This window comes from Halichoerus grypus, chromosome 5, assembly GCF_964656455.1.
Source record: "Halichoerus grypus chromosome 5, mHalGry1.hap1.1, whole genome shotgun sequence".
Taxonomy (NCBI): Eukaryota; Metazoa; Chordata; class Mammalia; order Carnivora; family Phocidae; genus Halichoerus; species Halichoerus grypus.
The window spans coordinates 116,642,616-116,659,728 of NC_135716.1; the positions used below are offsets into that span (position 1 = coordinate 116,642,616).

The window sequence follows — 17,113 nt, forward strand, 5'->3', positions numbered from 1 at the left end:
AGCAAGAATGAAACCTAAATAATTCTACCATAAAATTATGTTTGTTGTGGATATATAAATATTTTTCAAATGGCTTGGCTGAATTCTGATTTTGTTAATATACCAAATGAATTTGTAGTACACTCTGAAAATGTTTCTTGAAATACCTTCAAGTACAAATATGCATTTTCTTTTTTTATTGAGTTAATAAATGGATTTTTCAAAGATAGGAAATAGTATATTCATTTTGATTTACATTTAGCAACTAATTAGTTTATTAATTAGTATTAATGAACTCAAGTAGTTAGGAAATTTACAACTTTGTACATTTACTAAGAGTTTTGTTATAGACAAGTATAGCAAGTTAAATTCTAAATAAATGTTAATCAAGTATTATATATTGAATATTATTTCTAATACACTTCCTAGTTTAAAATATAGATAAAATCACAGCTAGTCCCAAAATTGCCAAACTGGTTGTAAAAATGTTGGTACCCAGAGCAGAGACACTGGATTCCTGTGGAGGAATAAACTTGGTTGCTTGTGCAATGTTAGAAACCTCTGAGGTGAGATTAGCTTCATGGATGGCTTGAATTGCAATATAGAATTTGGTGCCATTTTCTATTTTAAAAGGTTCTGGTTTAAATTCAAAATTTTCTATTGAGCCAGCCTCCTTAGGTATCAGACTAGTAGTGTTCACTAAAACAGCATTGTCAAAATCTTCTTGGAGATCTAGGAAACACTTATTCTTATAATGTAGCTGTTGGCTGAAAAACAATAGATACTTCATGTATATTAAAATCACTAGGATGCCTTATTACCACCATATTTTCTTACACTTAGGGGCCCATCAGAAATGTACACTAGGATTTGGACATGGAAATCATAGATGTGGGTTTTATATGGTTATTCCATCTTCATTCTTTTAAGAACAAATATGTGAGCGGTTTTTAATCTAGTTATCTAACCAAAAAATTAATTCAAAATCTTATAGTACTAAATAATGAAATGTAGATTTTAAAAAAAAGATTTTATTTATTTGAGAGAGAGAATGAGAGAGAGAGAGAGCACGAGAGGGGGAGGGTCAGAGGGAGATGCAGACTCCCTGCTCAGCAGGGAGCGCGAAGCGGGACTCGATCCCGGGCCTCCAGGATCATGACCTGAGCCGAAGGCAGTTGCCCTGAAATCTAGATTTTTTTAAAGAAATAGAAATCTAAAGATCTGAATCTACTTTTAGAACAAGGAACACAATAACATTCAAGTATAGGAAAGATATTCAGTACCCCACAACTGTATTATTTCTCATTAAGCTGAGAGGGAGTAATAGGAGAGGGGAGTGGGAGATCAGTAGAGTGGGAGACAGGGATAAGGATAAAGGGAAAAGGAAGCAGAGAGGCTAGGATGTGTACTAATTAAAATGTGCTTAAGAGCTTAGGCAGACTTTGATTAGTACCTTAATTCTACACTTTCTAGCTGTGTAACAAAGAAAAATATATTTCACCTTTTTTACCTTCAGTTTTCTTATCTATAAAATGGAGATTCAGTCATTCAATTCATTCAACAAATATTTATTGAATGCCTACTACTTGAGTGGTGAGAATTATATATGATAATGCATGAAAAGTGTTTAGCAGAATGTCTGGGACCTAAATGTTTGAAATATTAGTTATTATTATAACTTTGTCAAGAAAAGAAGGGAAGATGCTGACATAATTTTTTTATTCCAGAATTCTTTTGGGAGATCTACCAGAGCTATCAATATAAAAATATGTTCTTTTTTTTTTTTTTTAAAGATTTTATTTATTTATTTGACAGAGAGAGAGACAGCGAGAGAGGGAACACAAACAGGGGGAGTGGGAGAGGGAGAAGCAGGCTCCCCGCTGAGCAGGGAGCCCGATGCGGGGCTCGATCCCAGGACCCTGGGACCATGACCTGAGCCGAAGGCAGATGCTTAATGACTGAGCCACCCAGGCGCCCCTATAAAAATATATTCTCACATTCTGAAATGCCATGAATAAAACATCAAATGTCTTTTTTTGAAGTGAAGACTATTTTTTCATGAAATGTTGAAAGTGTTTTAAGTGTGTGGTAAATAACTTCGATTTAGTGATTTTAAAAAAAATTCTGACCCTCTGCCTTAACATTCTAGTTTCTTAATAATAGGCCATATCAATCCGTTTTACTACTCTTCACACACACCCTGCATTCCATTTAGGTGGTTCTATCTATCTATCTATCTATCTATCTATCTATCTATCTATCTATCATCTAGCTTTTATTTTAATTTAGATATTTTATTGTGAAATTTTGCTTTTTTGACCTTGATCATATTATTTGGTTCCTTCTCTCCCTGTCTGACTCCCTGTATGTGCCTCCCTCTCCCTATTTATGCAAGTTGTACTTATTCTTCAAGGCCCAACAGGAAGTCCAACATCTTCATGAAGACTTGTTTTCATATTTTATCCACCCTGATGACTCTCTGCCACGAACTCCTATTGCATGGAATGGAGTTTTCTAGATTATTTTATGGAAGTTCAATTTATCTTTCCAATTAGATCATATTCTTTGTCTTAGGACAAATGGTATGTCTTATATTCCTTTTGTATCAACTAGAGTATCTGGCACTGTGTTGGGTTTGTATTTGACCTCATTACTTGTTGACCAACAATATAGGTATTAAGTTGATGCCCCAAGTGATAGAATTATAGAATTATAAAATATTAGAATATAGAATTATATATACTTGTTTAATACTTTAATACTAGGTCACCTAGTAATTCTTATATTTGACAGGTATGGAAATTGGGTCCCTGAGAATTTAAGAACTTCATTGGATATTATATAGTTATTCATTTATTCTTTGAGATACTGCTACTACGTTCTTTTGCAATGCTTGATGGTAACATTTGATAGCAACTACAACCTCTTCTTATTTGTCACAAGGAAAGAGAGATTAGATTCCACCTAATTTTAGGCATTTATGGTTAAACATAGTGAAGTTCTTATCTCCCAGGGTCCAGATAATAATGCAATCTTTCTTCTTCTTTTGGTTCCTACAATCAGCATGAGGGCATTTATTATGAACCCAATCTTGAACTAAAGGCACCATCTTGACTGAATTGAATTCAGAATTAAAAATTTGGTCAGGTAATTTTATCTGTGGCTTTTTCAGTGGAGGTTTTTTTTTTTTTTATTATTCTGCTATATCTTTACGGATCATAGCATGAAAAAATAATGTATTTCAAAAGTTGTCATGATAAGAGTTTTCAACATTGAAGTGCAAAAGAGCTCTTTGTGGGTATTCTGTTTTCTTTGGTTTTAGAATGATTTTTTCCTTATATAATATGATAAAAAGAAATACAGCTTTGAAAAATGCTATATAGGAAATGAAAGATTAAAAAGCATCTTTTCTTTTGAGAGTATACAGTGAGAGGTTTTTTGTAACCCAGGAGAAAGAATACTGAACATGGGGCTTTTCAGCTCTGACAACCTCTGAGAAATTGTATATATTGATATTGTATATTGCTTTCATTTTCCCACCTTTAAGGGAAAATAGCAAGATTGGCTTTATCGCAAAAGAATCTACTAGTCTAGCACAATATTGGAATATGATAGGCATTCAATAAATACTAGTTAAATTCAGTTTAAAATATAGATAAAAGTGACTCAACTTTCTAGAATGAGGACAATTTATTATAAGGAACTTCGAACGAATGAGGTATTTCAGCCTTGTACTTTATTCAGACTCCATGGCCAAATTATTTATAAGTAGTGTTATTTATAAGTAGGACATTAGACAATTCCTAGCAAATGAAAGCCAAAGGGATTTCTTTTATATATTTTAAAACATAATATGAAACTTACTTTTCCTTTATCAAGGACATTGCCAGGGGCAGTCCATGAAAGTTGAATGTGATCTTTAACCTTAGCCTCAAGGTCTGTGATTTTGCCAGGTGGGAACACATGAGTATGACTACCAGCAGGAGGAGCTCCTGATACAGTAAATGACCCTCCAGAGGTTAGTCGGCTGAAGTCTTCTACTTTAGCTTCTGACATGTGTATCTTTGACTTTAGGCCCTGGGTGGGTTCAGTATAATTTTACCTACAAAGAAAGTAATTTTGTGACTTTTCATAATGCTATGTCTATTCTTTATCTTGTAATTTCATTTTGCAGCTATAGAGGGGTTAATATTGATTGTAGACATTGAAAAAGTAACAGCTTTTAGTGAAAAAAAGCTTGTTTTATTGGTGTCATTTTAAAATTGATGAGACATTATGCAATGTTAGAACTATCTCTTAACATACCTGTCTTTATTACTTAACTGTAAATTCTTTGAGGACAAGGATGGTGTCTTATTTTTTTAGCTACAGCATCTAGCACAATGCCTGCCACATAGGAAGGTGCTCAGTAATTTTTTTTTTTTTTTTAGGATTTTATTTATTCATTTGACAGAGAGAGAGAGCACACAAGCAGGGGGAGTGGCAGGCAGAGGGAGAGGGAGAAGTAGGCTCCCCACGGAGCAGGGAGCCCAATGTGGAGCTTGATCCCAGGACCTATGACCTGAGCCGAAGGCAGACGCTTAACGACTGAGCCACCCAGGCGCCCCGCTATGGTTTCATTTTAAAAGTAATTAAGAGATATTTATAACTTTGAATGTGACTTAACATAATCTGTTCAGCAATAAACTCTGTGGTCAAAATATCCATAGATATATATCAAGATATATTAAGAAAAACATACAAACCAATATGTTCAAACATTAAGACACATTCCCAAGATATAATACTATCATATTTTAGAAGTGAATAGACATATATAAGAATTTTGTTTATTATAATAATAGCAGTCCTTTCTTGAGTACTTATCTTACATAATTCTCATAATTAAATGAGATAGGTACTGTTATTTTCCACATTCCCTTAGTTGAGTAAACAGACTTTCTGAGTTGATAACTTACCCAAGGTCATTTAGCTAATAAATAATAGAGCCAGAATCCCAGGTTTGCCTGAGATCCCAGGTTTGGCTGCCACATACATCCTCCAAGCCTGCGTGCCTCCTTGAACCAATATGCTTTGTAAAAAATAGACTCCACGAGAAAGCTAAGAGATAGCATTAATTAGTGGCCTGGAAAAGGGTAATGATCTCTACTTTTTTTAGCTGAAGCAATGGGAGGGTCAGTGAATGAAAGCAGTTTTCTGTTTTTGTGACTTAAAAAATGACAATAAATAGGCTTAAACAGGTTGGAAGAAATTCAAATGCATACCGTAAGGCAGGTTAATATAGTGCTGAAAAGTTGCTCTCAATATTTTATTTCACAATTTTTATTTCATTAAACTTCCACCTGTGTGTCTTGGGTTTGGTACTATCCTGCCTGAGGAACTATCCTTGTGATTTTTTTTTTTTTTTTTAAGATTTTATTTATTTATTTGACAGAGAGAGAGCGAGAGAGGGAACACAAGCAGGGGGAGTGGGAGAGGGAGAAGCAGGCTTCCCACTGAGCAGGGAGCCGGATGCGGGGCTCAATCCCAGGACCCTGGGATCATGACCTGAGCCGAAGGCAGACGCTTAACAACTGAGCCACCCAGGCGCCCTATCCTTGTGATTTTTAACTGTCAATTTAATTGATGAACTCGGGTTTTCTTTATAGCCTGGCAACAGTGATAGTTTCCCTCTTCCACAGCCCCCTCAACAGCATTATTGTTTACTGATAGTCGTTCAGACGGTGGGAGTGATAAAGAAATGGTGAGCTCCTCAAGAAAATTGCAGTGATAATGTGCACGCTGGAGTTTTCTTCCCTTGCTTAACCATTCACCAATGCAACTCAGTACCTCAAGAGTACATTGGTGGAATAACCACACTCAGAGAGGCTACCCAGCTGTAAGCAACAGACAGTAGGGGAGTCTTTTAAAAAATATACCATTTAGATAAGGGACCTATGAACTCATGACCCTGTTCAAAGATAGTGGGGTAAAAATAAAAGCAATGGTAAATGGCAAATGATATTTAGAAAAGTATTTTTATTTTACCTGGAATCCTGCTCTGAGACCACTGCAAATTGAAGTTCCACCACCAGCTTCTTGAAGCAGGTTTGCAGTGATCTTTTCGTAAGCATTATTACCAATTATTTCTGTTAGGTAGTTTTGGGTTGTAGCAAAACGTTCAAATGTGACCATCCCAACCAAAGATCCCTTTTCAATAATTAGAAGCAAGTATAGTTCTGCTGCTTGATTCATTCGAAAGAGATAAGATAAAGATATCTGAACAATTCCCGAGTCTCCTCAAATCTTGACAGATTGGTGAAAGACAAAGTTGTTCATGGGCCAGAGATCTTGATAGTATTGGTTACTGTATTTTAGAGTTTGACCCCCTTTATTTTATTAAAAGAAATAATATTAAAGAAAAAATGGAAAAATCAGTCATGTTATACTTAGTAAAGCCTTAAAAATCTATGCCTTTTTATTTAACAGTTTTATATTCAGGAATTTCTGCTAAGAAAATAATTTAAAAATGCGTACAAAAATGTTCATTGCAGCATAATTTTTATAACACGTTGAAAACTCTAAAATGTCCAATGACAGGAGGCTGACTAAATTATGGTATGTGCATATGATATAATCATTAAAAATTATATCATGAAATCGTTTTTTCCATAGGGAGTGTTTCAGGTATGGTAAGTAAAAAAATCATATTATAAAATATTATACAAAATATAATCACATTTTTGAGGAGGAAAAACAAATACACAAACAGAAAAAAGACTGGAATGACATATGCTCAATGGTGGAATTATGGATAAATTTTTTTTGTTCAGTTATAGTATTTCTAGTTTGTTAGAACTCAAAGTTAAAGAATAAACATAATGCATCATCCAATCATCTTAATATAACAATTATTTTTATTTTAGTGTATTATCTCTTAGTACTTGTCCATGTAGAATCATTGTACTAAAAGTTATTAGAGTAATAAATATATATTTTAGGTAGCTTAATAGAATTAAACCTAAGATTAAATTATATTTCTAGTAGCTTAACTACTTAATTTAAGAGAGCTGACAAATAAATGTCTTACCGAACTCATGCTTCCAGATTTATCAAGTACCAAACAGACTACTCACTCTTTGGACTTCAGCAATGAAAATGTAGGATGAGGTGGTGGATCTGTTCCTTTCATGGGAGATACATTCCAAAAATCATCAGAGTCCATAACTACATCCCATGTGCTTCTGCTACTATGCATTTTGTTTTATAGGTTTGGAGCTTCTGTATTATGAGTTTTTGCTGTACAAAATTCAGTTACCTGGAAAAAAATCAATTAGAAAACACTATTACAATAATTGGTAAGCGTTACTTTCCTTTCCAAATATGCAGCTGGCTGCCACATACATCCTCCAGAGATTTTATCTCCTGACAATTAAAAATTATTTCATAATCTAACAATCTCACATCCATTTTGCATACCTCAGTAGAGAGGAAGCAAGGTGAAACCATCACTGGAAAGTTTTTTTGTTGATTCTTTTAGGTATAGGGAGATCATAGATCATGGCAGGTGGGGGAAGCGTGTGGCTGGTACAACTGCTTAACTTAACTTCTTATTTTCCCTTCTGGACTTTGGGTGACTCAAGCTTGAATTAAGTTTAGTAGAAAAGGGACTGGATTTGCAATAATTTCTAGCTGCCCTTTAAAAGTGGGATAAAGAAAATGACCTTCTTTAATTGCCGAAGTGTTTTCTATATCTTTATAGTTGACCAAAAAACTTGAGAACAGATATTTTATTTATTTATTTATAAGATTTTATTTATTTATTTGAGAGAGAGCACAAGTGGGGTGGAGGGGCAGAGGGAGAAGGAGAAGCAGACTTCCTGCTGAGCAGGGAGCAGAGGGCTCAATTCCGCAGCAGGCTCAATCATGACCTGAGCCGAAGGCAGATGCTTAACCTACTGAGCCGCCCAGGCGCCCGGAGAACAGATATTTTAACAAGCTGGATTAATTTTGGCTCTAGTGAGCTCTGACATAAAATAATACTACTGAGAAAGTAATGAAAATGTAGGGAGAAAATGAGGAAATCTGATTGCCGCTCTTTCAGTTGCAAATGGTGAGTTGTAGCCAGCAATTCTGCCAAATGATGTTTCCTTACTGTAGAATCTGTGAAAATTCTCCAAGTTTTGAAAACTTAGTAACTTGGAAAAATGTTCCCATAAACTAATGCAGCATTCAAGAAGGAATTCATCTTGCAGTAAGCCTCAGCTTATTAGAAATATTTTTTAAAGATTTATTTATTTGAGAGAGAGAGAGAACTAGGTGAGGGGCAGAGGGAGAGGGAGAGAGAGAATCCTCAAGCAGACTCCCTGCTGGGCACAAAGCTGACCTGGGGCTCAATCCCAGGACTCTGAGATCATGACCTAAACCGAAATCAAGAGTTGGATGCTTAACCGACTGAGCCACCCAGGCACCCTGAGAAATATTTTTATAAGTGGCATTGCATGTTTAAAAATGCCCTCCCAATATAGAGTTTCCAGATGTAAGCTCAAATTTAGAACTAAATTATTAAATTTGAATACCTTTTATTTAAGTTTTAAGATTTTGTTTTCCTTCTAATATGGATGATTGACAATGACTTCAGAACTATTGACATATCCCAGAAGGAGTTCATTGCATGGGAGAAAAATACAGTTTCATTCAAAGTGCTGATATGAAATGCCCATCAAATCTGGTCCCTCTTCCCCTGCCACTGCCACTGCCTTTATTCAGAGACTTCAGGTCTCTGATCTGCCTATTGCTGTAGCCTTCTGGCTAATCTCTCTGCCTCCTGTCATCTCACTCCATTTTCCTCCTCACTGTTAGTACAGTTATCTTCCTGAAAGAAGTAAGCTGATCATATCACCAATCTGAAGCTGTTAAGATAAAATCCAAATACCTTAGCTTTGTAGGTTCCAGTTTGTTCTTTCAATCTTGTTTCCTTCTCCTTGCTTTCACCATCCTCTGCTGATACCACACTGAGTTTTTTCCTGTTCTTAGAGTATGCTAGAAATCTTCACAAGGGTCTTTGCTAACCCAAATGGGAGAAGAGACAGGAAATCTTGTGCAAATTAGAAAAAGGTGACCTGTTCTCAAGTTTTCTTTTCTTTTCTTTTCTTTTTTACTGCTATTTACCTGAAAATTGTTCTAATAAATATTAAAATTTTTAGTGACCATGATGCAGATAATTTGGGCAGTGCTCAACTTGTACAATCATGCATGGCATTCCTGCACTTTTCCCTACTCTTTGCTTTTATAAACTGTTTTTTGTTTTTTTGTTTTTACTTAAAATTGCCCTTCCTATTCCTGCTTTGGCAAGTTCATACTCATTCCTTTTCAAATACAATTTTTTTCATCTCTTTAGAAACAATTTTCTGACCTCCAGGTGGAGATGTTTGCTGTACTTCCCTAGCACTTGGTTTATATCGCTTCGTACTTTATATTCATATATATATTTTGTTATTTCTCTACCTTTCTCACTAAACTGAGTCTGTCAAGAACAGTTATCTTTAATTATTTCTGTATTTCCAGCTCCTAACACAGTGCTGGGCATGAAGTGGAAATAATGAAGTTGAAGGGAAGGAAATCATGGAATTGAACATTCGGTGTTTCAGGTCATATCTCTCTTGGGTGAGCTGATGCCCGGGGTACAGATGCTATGCAATTTATTTAATCTGTGTTATGATAATTAGAAGTTGGTGTTATTTTGGATAAGATGTTCAGTATTTATCTCTGAGACATGGCTTATATAATTAGTTCCATCCATATTTCAGCTATATGATCTTCTTCATTATTATTCGTCTCTCAGGTAGGCAGCATGAGTTATTTCCTGAAAGATGCTTTTGGGATTTATAGCTTGGTATAGACAGTACATATTCCAATTATCCTCTCGTATCACATGATCTGATCCCTACTTGGATGCTGAATTCTGACAGCAGCTTAAAGTGAACTTTCTTGACTCGTATTTCAACTATTTCTAGAAGGGACTTTTTTTAGACTAGAAAACAACTTCTACTTAAATATCTAATTAGGTTCTTTTAAGAGTTTTAGCAAATAGTAAGTTTATATTTTGATTCAAGTTCTTCATCACTAATGCCCTGGGCTCTAAAACAATTTTAAATTTTATTGGAAATAATAAGCCTTTACAAACCTCTACCCAAAGAAGTATTGTTGCTAGTGATTTGGTATATGGAATATTGCTTCTTTTAAATAAGTTAGTCTTACTATCTAGAGGTAGTATACTTTATTTCGATTAGTTTTTGATAACTTTCATATTTAAAAATCTTTTTTACATGCTTAGAAACCTTCATTAGGTAACTACAATATGTTTACATTAATTAAGATTGGACTTATCCAGGGAAAGAGACAATTGACTATTATCCAAATATTTTATAAATTTTAAAAACTAAAACTTTATTTTGTACTCACTTGTGCTAAGCACTGTGATCATGCTTTATTCATTCTACCTCTTGTGAACCTAATAACAATAACCTGTGAAGTATTATAATTCCCATTTATGAGACGAGAGAACTAAATCTCAGATTTAGCAGTTTGCTTGTAATGACACAGTTTGAAAATGACAGACTGGGTTTTGATATCAAGTCTTTCTGATTCCAAGGCACCTGTTCTTATCCACTCAAATTTATATGTTGAAACCAGATATTTCAGGTCAAACATTAGCTTTAAAACTTGAATTATTGTGTTATTATTTTATAATTGATCAGACTGGTAATTGTGAACTTTTCCCTTAAGTTTGTTGTGTAGAAACAGAGCCATGTACGTTTGAACAGTATCACTTTGCAATAGCTTGATGTACTTTAGTGTAAAGGTACTAGAAAATCTAGAGTGTCAGTACTTTTCCAAAGCTATGGAATGAATTACTTTGGAAAAGTAGAATGACTAACACTTAGAAGAGCGAATTAAAAGTAAGGTTGTAGTTTTAGAACTATACAAATCCACAGAAGTCAAATGAGGGAAGGGATGTTGTAAGAAATTATGTGACATCAGTGAAAAGGGTACAGTTCTACTTCTGAAGAAAAGAAACCGGTTTATAAAAAAAAGTGGAATAATTTCCAGACAACCCTGACACAGGCTGGAGAAAATGGTCTTTAGTTAATTGCCTGAGTAATCTCCTTCATTTCTTTTGGTATACATAATTTCATAGTAGAAAATACAGCTTCCCTAATTAATTTTTCCTGAAGTGTTCCTCTGTGAAACTAGAAAAAGATGGTACTTACAGAATCGAGACTTTGCATGAACATTATGGAGTCCCTTGCAGTCTGGGATTTTTCTGGGATAAATGTACACTTTGCTGCATACAGCCCTGTCTGTGAGTCACGCCTGCATGGCCTTGTTATACAGCTGTTTCCCTGACATTCCTTGAAAACCACATTAATGCCAGTAATATGAGTTGAACATCTATGATGAAAGAATTAAATTACTTTTATATATGAAGACCAGAAATCATGAGAAAAGACTAGCATCTACAATGTTTCCCTTAACGATAATTGCTACAGATCATGGACAAACATTCCATTTTGATAGAAGTAGTCACAGTGTCCTGCCTCTATTTACAATTGATGTCAATAAGAACAATCATGCCAGTTTATAGTTATTAACATTCATTGCCCACTAATGTAGTCAATAAATCTATTATCCCTGTGACCTTGAACTAAAGATAATTCCTAAGCTATAGGGATGTTGTAAAGATGAAATGAGTTAAGAGATGCAGAGGAGTTGCTTCCTAGTGGGGATGAGAGAGTCAACATAATGCTAAAAACCCTCTTAAATTTCTATGTATGTGATACAAACACATACACACATATTGCTATGTAGTTACAAACATATATACACATATGCGTGTATACCATACATACAAAACCATGTGTGGTTTTGTGTTTATAGCATTTTGCAATTTACATTTTGAAAACCACCGAGCTAGATTGAAGGAGAAAATAAAAATAAACATTGCATGGAAATGCTTGTGCATTCGAACGAACTGTTTAGTCTTTATGATAAGTAAGATAATTGTCAAGTCCCAGGCAGGGGATGGGGGGGTGGAGTCTGGGTAAAAGATTCTAAAGAGTTCCTATTTATCTGTAGGATTTACTTTTATTCTGCATTAATATCAAGTGTCAGGATATTAATCCACTTAGATAAATTTTTTTGTATTGCAAGGATTAAAGGAGATGGTGAGTCATATATTCCAAGAGGGTTAGCTCTGGGGTAAGCCTGAAAATGAAACTTACACTGCCTCAAACAAAGTGCCTGGCACACAGTAGGAGTTCATTAAACGTTATTTTAGATAATTGTTTTTACTAATATATCTCTTTTTATGACTGGTAAGAAAACTTACTCATATTCCATTGATTTATCAAAAAATTGTTATTTGATACATTCTTTGTTGTTACTATACTCTGTGCCAGGCCCAAGTCTAGGGGAATAAAAAAAAAAGTCAGTCCTTGAGGATCTTAAAGTCTAGTGTGGAAAATAAAATTACATAGACCACTACTGCTCTGTGTGAGACAAGGCCATGTGTATTGCTTTGGGGACATTCTCACATTTAACACCAAATGGAGGGAGAGGAAAAGGACACTTGGGGAACAAACGTTTAAACTGAGTCTCGAAGAATGAACAAGCATTGTTTGGATAAGGGAGGTGATGCAGGTAGGAGTTGCATGAGGTGAGAACCCTATCTGCATGAGACTCCATGCAGCTCAGTAGGGATAAAGCAAACAACATGAAAGACATGGGGAGAGGCATGTTTCTCTCACAGCTCTTTTCTCTAATATGTTTTTTATCCCAAAGACTTGTTTCCAATTACATTGATTTCTATTGTTCTTTAATACTCTTTAAATACTCCATATTTAAATATCTCATCTATTTATTAATAGGACCTGTCTAAATCCACCCAGAATTATATTTATATTTAAGGAATATAATAATAATAAAATATTTATATTTCAAAAAATCATGTACTCACTTATCCTTATGAAAAATACTTTTTTAAGCTCAAGATAAAATGAAGAATAAAATATATTTAACATGAAGCTCTAGTAGTTTAATTGGTTTCATGAAACAGATTCACCTTAAAGAGTTATGACTCAATAGACATTGGGGAGGGTGTGTGCTATGGTGAGAATTGTGAATTGTGTAGGACTGATGAATCACAGACCTGTACCTCTGAAACAAATAATACATTATATGTCAAAAAAAGAAAAAAAAAAGAAGATAGTAGGAAGGGAAAAATGAAGGGGGGGCAATCGGAGGGGGAGATGAACCATGAGAGACCATGGACTCTGAGAAACAAACTGAGGGTTTTAGAGGGGCGGGGGGTGGGAGGATGGGTTAGCGCTGTGATGGGTATTAAGGAGGGCACGTATTGAATGGAGCACTGGTGTTATACGCAAACAATGAATCATGGAACACTACATCAAAAACTAATGATGTAATGAATGGTGACTAAGAGAGAAAAAAAGAGTTATGAATCAAATGGAATAAAGGAAAATAAATAAATAAAATGAAATAAAGGATATGATAGGAACTTGAACTCCAGTTCTCAGGTATCTTAAGGTTTAGGCTACAGCTCTTTCCTTTTTCCTCTGACAATAGCATATTTTAGTACAGTCCCCATGAATACCGAAATGAATCCCAATTCCTGATTGATCTTGATACCAAGGTAGAATCCCCAGAAATATTTGGACATATACACAGTGGGGCAGGTTAGATATTACAATTAACTGTATGAGCGTTCAACCACTGAGATAATTTTTTTTTCCTAGTATAGAAAATTTAAAAATAATAAGTGAAAAGTTTTGAAAACAAATTTGTTCAATAAATGATAACTTGTTGCTTCAGTAGTGTTCTGTCTGGAAACATAGAATGGCCAGTCCACATTATACTCATCAAATATGCCCCATCGGAGGTGGGCCCACTCATGGACAAACACTCTGCCTATGAGAGAATATTGCCACTTATAAATTTATATTTACAATATTTTAATACAGTGTCCATGTATTTTATGTTTCCCTGCCCCAGATCCTTAGCTTAACTGAGTCAAAGAACTTTAGAAATTGATAACTTTCGTTAGTTCAAAAATGTTGAAATGGGTTAGTATTTATTACTTATTTTTTCAATTTGTTATTCTTATTATTTTTTATTAAACACACACAAAGAAATATAATTTTGTTGAAATGACTACTATATTTCTAGATAAAGATGTTAATCAGTACTTATTTCTCTTTTTAAAAAATCTTTAAAAATACCATTAATCACAGTGTCATATTTGTTTCCAATGGAAATAAAAATGGAAGTATAAAATAGATAACCCTACCTCGGGACCAATAGATACGCAAATTATTAATCAACAAGAAGTTTGGAGTAAAATGTATATATTGTCCTTTTTCCCCACATTGTCCATATTAAAGTGTATAGGGATCATCTCCATATTTTAGGTAAGGATTGGCAACTATGACATCTGCCTAAAAAGCAGAAGAATAAGCAAAAACATCACAAGAGTGATAGAAACAAGGATTTCTTTTATCTAAATTAAGACAAGTAATATTAGTAATTTAATTACTAAAGCAGTGGCTAGGAATTGCTAAAAAATTATGAGTATTAAGTTTTAGGAAGCACAGGAAAAAATAAGTGTAGGAGCTAGATAAAATACCCTACCTGGTCATATGATTCTTGTTTTGGCATTAAGTACTCAGATTTTGACTTCCAGGTCATTGGAATTAAAATGCTTACATTCCTGGGGCGCCTGGGTGGCTCAGTCGTTAAGTGTCTGCCTTCTGCTCAGGTCATGATCCCAGGATCCTGGGATTGAGCCCCTATCGGGCTCCCTGCTTGGCGGGAAGCCTGCTTCTCCCTCTCCCACTCTCCCTGCTTGTGTTCCTTCTCTCACTGTGTCTCTCTCTGTCAAATAAGTAAATAAAATCTTTAAAAAAAAAATGCTTATATTCCTGAAATAAACTCTTCATTTGGTGGCATGAAATAGGTAAGTTGAAGCTTCAGTTACCATTTCCTGACAAAATATGGTAACAATTTCATAATGAAATGATCATGAAAGTGTATATAAGAACAAGAAAAAGCAAATCTAAGCTCCCTTTCCCCAAATATTTTGGCAAAGCCTAACTGAAAAATAAGTTGAATTTTACTCTATCTCTTTAGTCTGTAAACTTTTCATTTTCACATGCCCAGAAATCAACTTTTATTTTTTACCTATCCAGACCTGCATTCAGTATTATGGACTGGAGAGGGGAATGAGTTCTGGGTGAGATATAAAGGTGATTAAGACTGGGAGCTTGTTGGCAAGTTGCTTATTTAATTAAACAGAGGTGTTGATAATTGGGTTGAGAGTTTAAAGTTTTGTAGATTTTATACTTTTTAATTGAAAAAAAAAACCACTTTGCTAGATTTGAGTTACTTTTTCATATGGAGTGTGTTCATAAAAGGCAAAGTTTTACCAAGCAGTAAGGAAAATAAAAATGTATAGGTCTCATTGGCTTCACATTCCAGTTTTACCAGTTATTTTAAGACTGTACGAATCATTAGCTTCTCTCATTTATGCAACAAGGGTAATAATTTACCTCATAGGGTTATTGAGAGGATCAAACAAGATCGTATATATTAAAATGCTATATATAAAGTGTTTTTATTATACTGACTAACCCAAATAAAATTAAGAAGTAAATCAACTTCAAAAATATGGAGTATTTTCTTTAAAATCAAATACATCAGAGTTTGTTGATTTTTCAGAGTTGAACAAGTATGAACAACTGAAAAAATGTCTAATGAAGATCTAGGGCTTAAGTGTAGGTTAGCTATTTCAACATTATAAAAATAACTTTACAAAAGTAAAATTTTAAAAGAATTCTCCAGTAGGGCTAAGGTCTTTCTGTTAGCTTAGTAAGTTGAAGAAATACTGTAGTTTGGCCTTTTAATAATTTATTAGGGGCATGACTAATACTACTAATATATGAGAAATCATAGTTAAACTAAGCAGATGTTAATGTTGACAATTTAGATACATATTACATAAATGATGAATATTGTCAAAGCGGTTTTGGAAAGTTGTAACTCTGTGAGAGCATATGTATGTGCCTTGGCAACATGGATGGAAAATACTTATTGGAATAAAAATAAGTGTGTAATAAAAATTTCTCTCTTACCTTTATGTTTTGAATGAGTTTTTCATCTTCTTGTACCTTAGGGTTAATTGCAATGACAATGCCATCATATCCATTGTTATTCAAATTTACCATTGAGCTTTTCACTCCAGGCAAGAGATGTAGAGCTAGGAACAGAATAACATACAGATTGCGCACCATTATTGTACATTACAATAAACCTGTGGAAATGCAAGGAGAGTATTTATGTATCTCCTTAACTCAGGAATTTGAATCTAGATCAAAATATTTGCATAAATCTAACATGAATTACTAAAATATTTTGATGAACTTCCTTATCTCACCTCCTTATCCTAAAGATTTAAGTTGTTAAATAGCAATAGGGATTATGCTGAACATATTTATCATACTTTCTAAGACAGTTGAGGTCTTAAGTACTCATTGAGTTGAGTAATTCTTTAGATTGTGTAGTTGTCATCCTCATCATGGTGGTTAGTCATGGTGATCATCATCAAGAGATTGTCCAATCCTGGGATCTTTTCATAGAAAAGCACTTTATGGAAGGATGAGGAACTGAAATAAAAAGCACCAGGAAAGAGCAGATGAAAAAGGTGTGTTTAAAAAACAAAACAAAAAACAATTGAAGGAACTGGAGTGGGAGTGGCAATGAATTAGGGTCAAAGACTTCCTTTAGGTGGGAGTGATATAAGCACAATGGTCAGGGTAAACTATGGATCAAGAAGAAAATGGGCTTTTTTTTTTTAAATTTTTTTTATTGTTATGTTAATCCCTGTACATTACATCATTAGTTTTAGATATAGTGTTCCATGATTCATTGTTTGTGCTTAACACCCAGTGCTCCATGCAGAACGTGCCCTCCTGAAAATGGGTTTTTTGATTACCTTCTGTGATAACTACTTGTGTATTTCAGTTTTCAAATAACATTGAATGCTGTAAGTCTTATATAACTTGAAAACTTAATATGCTTT

The 17,113-nt window shown here is 34.3% G+C and overlaps 1 pseudogene; it reads right to left on the reverse strand.

Moving 5' to 3' along the window:
- Positions 1 to 409: 409 nt before the first annotated feature.
- On the reverse strand, positions 410 to 16,325 carry LOC144381797 (calcium-activated chloride channel regulator 1-like; annotated as a pseudogene).
- Positions 16,326 to 17,113: the final 788 nt, after the last annotated feature.